The sequence below is a fragment of the Neopelma chrysocephalum genome, unplaced genomic scaffold (genome assembly GCF_003984885.1).
Source record: "Neopelma chrysocephalum unplaced genomic scaffold, ASM398488v2 Primary Assembly neopelma1_42, whole genome shotgun sequence".
Taxonomy (NCBI): domain Eukaryota; kingdom Metazoa; phylum Chordata; class Aves; order Passeriformes; family Pipridae; genus Neopelma; species Neopelma chrysocephalum.
In genome coordinates, this window is record NW_020897700.1 from 774254 (window position 1) to 781264 (window position 7011).

Below are 7011 nucleotides of genomic sequence, written 5' to 3' on the forward strand. Positions count from 1 at the left end.
TTGTGGGGTGTGTCTACTGTGTTCCATCCAGGGAGATGCAGATGCATTTTACCCTATATTTTTTAGTCTCTTCTAATTTTTAACCCTAGCCATCTTCCCAGAACAAGATTACAGAGAAGCCAAAATTACATTGATAAGTGCTGTATTAGTGTTAGAAACTGCACCAGAAAAAGCCTGGGCATCCTTGCGTTTGCCATAGAACTTTTACATGTGCAGGAGGGAAATGCATCCACAAGAAAAAGGTCAATGCCTGTATCCTTGAAATAACACTCTCAATCTTGCTTGCAGGCACAAGCAGGCTGAAAACAAGCCATTGCTGAGTATACCAAGGAACGAAAGCAAATGCTACTGGAAATTCAGTGGTGTGGGGTGAAGACAACACTACTTGGCAATGTTGTTTGAGGTTAGTGTAGAGCAAGACTTTACTACAACGCAGAAAGATCTGTGGAACAGGAGGCACAATCCATCACCATGAACAGCTTTACAGCTTTGACAGAAAGCTCCAGGAAACACAGTAATGCACTGACCAGTTTTATAAGCGCAACTAGAAGAAACAGTTCTTACTCTAGTTTTTGCCAGGTCTCAAAACAAGACAGTCAAAAAAGGTTTCCCACATGCTGAACCAGAGATAAGCTGTGTATGACAGTTAGCTAAATTGTTTATATGGGATCAGACAGAAGTCTCAGAAGCCTGAAGTGCTGTATTTATCACATCTGCCTATAGAAGCAGGCCCATGGAGGGCACATGAGGATGAGTCAAGCTTGAAGATAATGTAATGATCAGCACCTGCTCTTAGACACACAGAGGGAAGATTACACAACAAAAATTCCACATTTAACTCATGGTCCGGGTCAGAAGAGAACAGTTTGCTTCTACTTACTTAAGATTATGCTCTTACTTGCAGTTGATTATTTCTTTAACTTCTGAAAGGTACACCATGGGAGACAGATTTAAAGCAGTCGAAGGAATGCGGGCAAGAATTTCTCTCTGCAAAATCAGAAGAGGAAAGTGGTAATAGAGGCGATGTCAACTAATGCCACAGAAAAATTAAATTAAACAGGTAAATTATTCTGTCCATGCTGGATCACTTCAGCACATTTTTCCATGTGCCAGCTAGCAAGGAACACACATGCCAAAGGGCAGGAGAACCATGCTTCACTTCCCCATAAATCCTTTGCAGTCTAGTGGAGAAATGCAACTCAGAACAAGCAGGTTGTCACTGCTAATATAAAACTGCAACTAAATCACCAAATAGTTACACAAGAAATTTCAAAAGACAGAAAACCAGATGGTCCCAGGTCACCAAAGACAATTGCAGGTGATCGTACATTGCAAAACTGGGTGGAAATTCTGTGAAGATATATTCTTACATGAATTTAAACCTGCTTAACAATTTTTGAATAAGAAAGGTAGAAGGCAAATTGAAGAACAGCTGATTCTATAAATTTAAAAAGTGGAAAATGGGAAATGTAAGGAAAGGGAAGGAAAATCACGCAAAATGTGCAGCCACATTTGGGTTTATCAGTTATTTGTTGCAGTTAGAGATAAACTAAAAGTATTTCAGTTCAGTTCTGGTCCAATGTTGAGAGAGTGCAGTTAAAAATCCATAGCAGTAATAAAGATTATGGTCAAATTTCTATCATGTCTTATTGTTATGCACAAGCATGACTATGATTCTTTTGACTTATATGTTGTGAGTAAGCGCTGTTTCAGGGGTCAAAGAACACCTTTTTTAAACTAAAATACTGTTAGCCATTTGTCATGGTTTCAGAGCCCCAAAATCCAATTCCCTAGTTCTAGCCCCCCTCCTACATCTCAACCCAGTGTGAGATGGGTTTTCCAGACACCACACGAGACTCAAAATGGGGGGAAAGGAATATATTACAAGACTGTACAACAAATAAATAGTATAATACATCATATACAATTTCAACTAACTCTACCATGACATACAGTATTTACAATGGACCAAATCTCTTCTCCCTTCCAAATAAAAGTCCAGGAAGGAAGAAGAAAAAGACCCCTTCCAGTCTCTGAGCAGCAGTCCACTAGGGCAGTAGGCTCTCTGTGTCTTTCATGCAGCAGCAGTTGTTGGATCTTTCCCAATACACACGAGGGAGGCCTCCAAGCCTCTCTCGGCCCCCCGACGCAAATGAAGGGTCTTTCCGTGGGCTGCGTTACCCCAGACAAAGGTTGCTCCACCACGGTCATGTCAACGAAGTGCAGAGGCCTTCGTGACGGTCTGGTATCTTCAGGGGATTCAAGTCCCTTGCAGAGCTTCTGTGCTCTGCCTCAAGATGGCTGCTAGCTTCTCTGAAGCTGCAGCAAGGGAGGGCCCAAGGTCCTCTCTCACACATTTCGTCCTGGCTGAGCTCTCAGGACCACTGCATTTAGGACTTCCAATTAATAGGAGTCCACCCCCTCCACTTTTGGAGGGATCTCAAAGAAAGTTTGGGGGAGTTTTGCAGTTCTTACCCCAACTTTCTCTCCGTAAAACTTAGTTCTCTCTGCTGCTTTCTCTCTCTCTCTCTCTCAGCTCGCAGAAGTTTTTCTGTCTGCTTTGTTGCATGTTTGTTTTGCTGCTTCTCTTATCTCTTGGCTCTGTGCCGCCACTTTTTCTCCGGTCTGTGATGTTCTGCCACTTCTCCTGCCGCTGCCCACAGTGAAGGAAAAAAACTCCCAACTTCTCAGCTACAGGCACTTAGCTCAGTCTTACACTGTTCCAAGTCCCTGTAGCCCCCCTGCCAAGGGGCTGGAGGGGGGTAGAGCCCCCAGGGGCTCCTGCCCCTCCTCCTCTTGACTCTACAACATGGCTACTTCTTCTTCAACAACAACCACTACTCTTCTCTTCCAGTCTGCTTGTGGTATGTTTATATTTTGCAGGAGCGCAGATTGGTTCAAATCTCAAGTGTCACCACTCCCTGGGGGTTACCACTTTATAACTCTAGGGGGGAAAACTGTTTCCCCCACCACACCATTATTCTTTTAAATAACATTTTTAAATTCATATATTCCAATTTTTGCATTCTCTTCACTGGATCATGAAAAGAGGAACAGTGCATTAAAACTACAATCTTCTCAAAAGAAATAGTAGAAAGAATTTTAGAGTTTTCTCTTTGCTGTCATAACTTAAAAGCAAATAATCAGCTGTCAACATCCCAGACAAAAAGGAAAGCATAATCCTTTTATTAGGACAGATAGGTGGAATTCTATATGTTAAAATCATGAAGTAGAAAAGATGATCTTTTGTTTCTGTAGTTCCTTGTCAGGAATCAGAAACCAAGCTGACAGGAAAGATATGTTTTTGCAATGCTTCAAGTTCATGTCTTAATAAAATCCCATTTCAGTCTTTTAGGTTGTCAGTAGTTGTGGTAGCATCATACTGAAAGGATTACTGAATGTTAGTCATCCAAAGAAAGCTTTAGGCCTCATTCCTACAGAGCAATAACTGGAAGTAAGAGCTGAGTCATGTAACCATGTCTTCTTGCAAGATCACCAAGTCCTGCAACTTATGTTGAGTGCCTGTAAGCCCTAAGCAAAAGAAATAGGCTCCTTTATCAGGAAAAACAGTGTATTTGAAAGTTATACTTTTCTGTCTTAATTAAAAGTAATATGTTGATAACACTGAAAAGTAAAATGTTTTCCTCAAAAAAGGTTCCATACTACAAGAGTCACGTGTATGCCTCCCCACACCAAAATTTCCTTTTTTCTAAAGTGGTTTTAAGTTTCAAGCAGCTTGAGGACACTCCAATATCACAGACTGATTTATTTTATGCAGTCAATTCAGATTTTTTAATACAAATTATTTCTCTTAAATATTGGTGGTACAGATTTATTTCTTACACATTTTCAATTTTAGGTTTTATCAGGAAATCCAGAAATTAAAGCAAAGTCAGATTCCTGACTCTGCACCCCTGGCTATTGCAAAACAAAAGTGATCAGACCACATACCTAATTTTGTACTTGTAGGGTTGCTGTATATCAGAATTCACCTGTGTAAGGCAATTTCAGACATTGCTGTGTCTAACAATAAAAGAACTTCCTGTAACAACTGTTCCAGAAAGAAAAATTCACTGAAAAAGGTGGATTTCTCAACATACACATATTAAATTACTGTATTAGAAATAGTTAAAAAATCAGATTATTCATAGTTAATATTTTTATTTTCTACTTTAGGGATAATCATATTTTGTTTCAAATATTCAACTAATTTTATAATTTCTCTTCGAAACATTATTCTCAAAATTATTTTTTCATGTTCTCAGTGGTTTTATACTTTACTTATTTTTATCTGTTTTCCAATTTGCTAGAAACCTTAAAATTATTTTGTTTTCATTCTTAACCATAGTGAACAAGTTTATTTTGAAATATAAGACTTTGAATTGAACAGAATCAATCTTTTTTGTCCAGCAGTAATGTCTTTTGTCATCTTCCTGTAGCTTACATGGAGGAGCCAAAATGGCCTCTTTTAGTGTTGCTTTTTAAAGAGAAATTAAAGAAGATGGTGTGAGAAAGTGTCCACACAAAAAATACTGTGAAGTCCCCTAATGTCTATCATTATTCTTATTTACCTTTGACCTCTTGCAGTCAGTTTTCTGAAGAAAAATTTTCTCCTTGTTAATGGCCAAAGAACTAAATGGAGTTTTAGACTTACATCTATGTTAAATTTGTGGTTTGTGTATGTACATATCAACTTTACATTACCTAAAGTTCTGAAAATTTGTGCTGGATACTCTGCAGAGCAGTTCCCTTGGGGAGATTACTTTCATTTTATATTTGGATTTCTAGAGCTGATCGGGTGACAGTTTTCCTTAAATCCAAAATATTTCAGATATCCAGAATTGCTAACCAAGCAGTAATATTTTTTCTTTAAATTTTCATGGGTAAAAAAAAAGAAGTACTCCATCCCAAAACAGCCAGTAGTTTTAAAACATTCATGTAGTGAACACAAGAGCAAATCCCTGCTATGTCCACTTCAACAGAAAAATTTGCAGATCTTGCCATAATGCCTGGCATTTTCCAAATCCATGACTGTTTGACTGTTTTATACAATAAACTAGATCTAATGAGATCAGATGCTAATAAAAATTATGCATCTGTACACTGAAAACCAAGGCTCAAGTCTCCTACACAAGTCTCCCTTCCTAAGGGAAGACTCCAGCCAGAATATTACTGGTAGACTGATAAAGACCCTCGTCTCACAGTGTCAGCATCTATTTTTGATTTTGCTGTATAATTCCTTCCTACACTTGGGACTTCTTTTGCTAGAGCTTTTTTTTTGATGTTCTGCATTGTTTTCACTATCATATTCCTTCTGAAACAAGACACAAAAAGGAGAAAGATAAGCAGAAAAGTAAAAACCAAAAGAAACAGTTGCTTTAGTACACCTAAACATAATATTACTCAACATAAGCAAATCATCTAGCTTAAGCTGCAATTAATCAGATTTTCAGTATTTAGGAGCATAAACTCATAGCAAAATGCTTCATTTATGATTTCCAGGCTATGAAATATTCATTGTTTTCATTTTATTTTATGGAAATATGATATATTTTGAATAAATTATTTAAATATAGAAAATGGATATTTTTTTGCATGCAATATGCCATAATAATTCGATAAATTAGAAAACAAATCTAATCATACAAAGACAAGGAAACTATGATCTTCAACATTTCATATTCCTTTAAGTATGATCTGAAACATAATATTTATGACTGAATTATTGTAGATTGCATAAAACAGAAAGAACAAAAGAAATGTAATACAGATTTGAATAAGGATGCAACTATTCAAAATTTTCTTGTAATAAAAATTTCTTGTTCTTTATTGACATAAGCAGCATCACTTGCAACACAATACCACGTTTCTCCTGGGAATGTTTCAGAAATTTCTGTGGGACTGAAAAGAAGTCAGACAAGGAGGTTTCTGGGTCACTGACTTCAATTTCATTTATTGTAAGTACCTATACATTATAATAAGTTTTATAAAGATGAAGGTTTAATCTAAAAATATGTTACTTTTTTTAGTACATCAGATCATACTTAATTGCACCATAACCTCTATGGTTTAATGACTGTCTTAATTTCCAATCTACATCTATTAAGGGAATTTATATTCATTTCTTTCTGTGATACTACAATTTTTGTTTAAGAATATATTGTCTCTCTGTAGTGCTTATCTTCCTGGTGTTTCTAGTACACACTGTGAAGAGAATCAGTAAATTTTAGAATACTCAATTCTATGGCTATAAAAATTAATGCCACGCACAGTGAAACAATATTAGGTAATCTTGAGTGTTTCTAAATCACTCAGTTGTGAAAAGTTCTAAGTACTTTTAACTCCTGATGAAAAAAGTCAGGAAGAGAGAATGTCTGTCTTCTTGCATAATCAAACCCTCTTGGAGTACTAAACATGGAGTTGAACTGAAATATAACATCCAGGAAAGAACTATACTTAAATGTTTCCAAGTTAATAAAATATTTGCATATGATATTCCAACGGTACTCTGTTTCTCATTTGTATGAAAAAGAGTTTATAGTTCTGTAGGAAACATAATTTTTCTTGACAAATTTTTAAAGTCAAATCACAGATGTTTATGTGGTTTCATGGACGTTACCAGCTCACTACAGAACCTTTTTTTGTGGTTTCATGGTTGCACACTCATAGCCACATCAACTCTAGTACAGGAACTCTGTTGTCCAGGTTGTAATTGCCAGTCAAGAAGTGCTGCTGCCTGATGTTCTTTCCCTACTTACAGGCTCCTAGTTCTGGCTACACTCAATTCTTCTCTGGAATGAACGATGATCTTGGCCTACTGCAGTTGTATGAAGGGACCTCTGGCATTTGTCCAAGGGTCCAGTCATAAAACCTAGCACCAGGGAGTCAGATTTGCAGCAGTTCAGGGAGGATGTGGAGAAGGGCAGATGTTTTTCTGAGCAACAGGGTAGAGAAATGCTCTGTTCTTCCAAATATGGTGCTTCCTGTACCTTTGTAAATCCTGCACTTTTG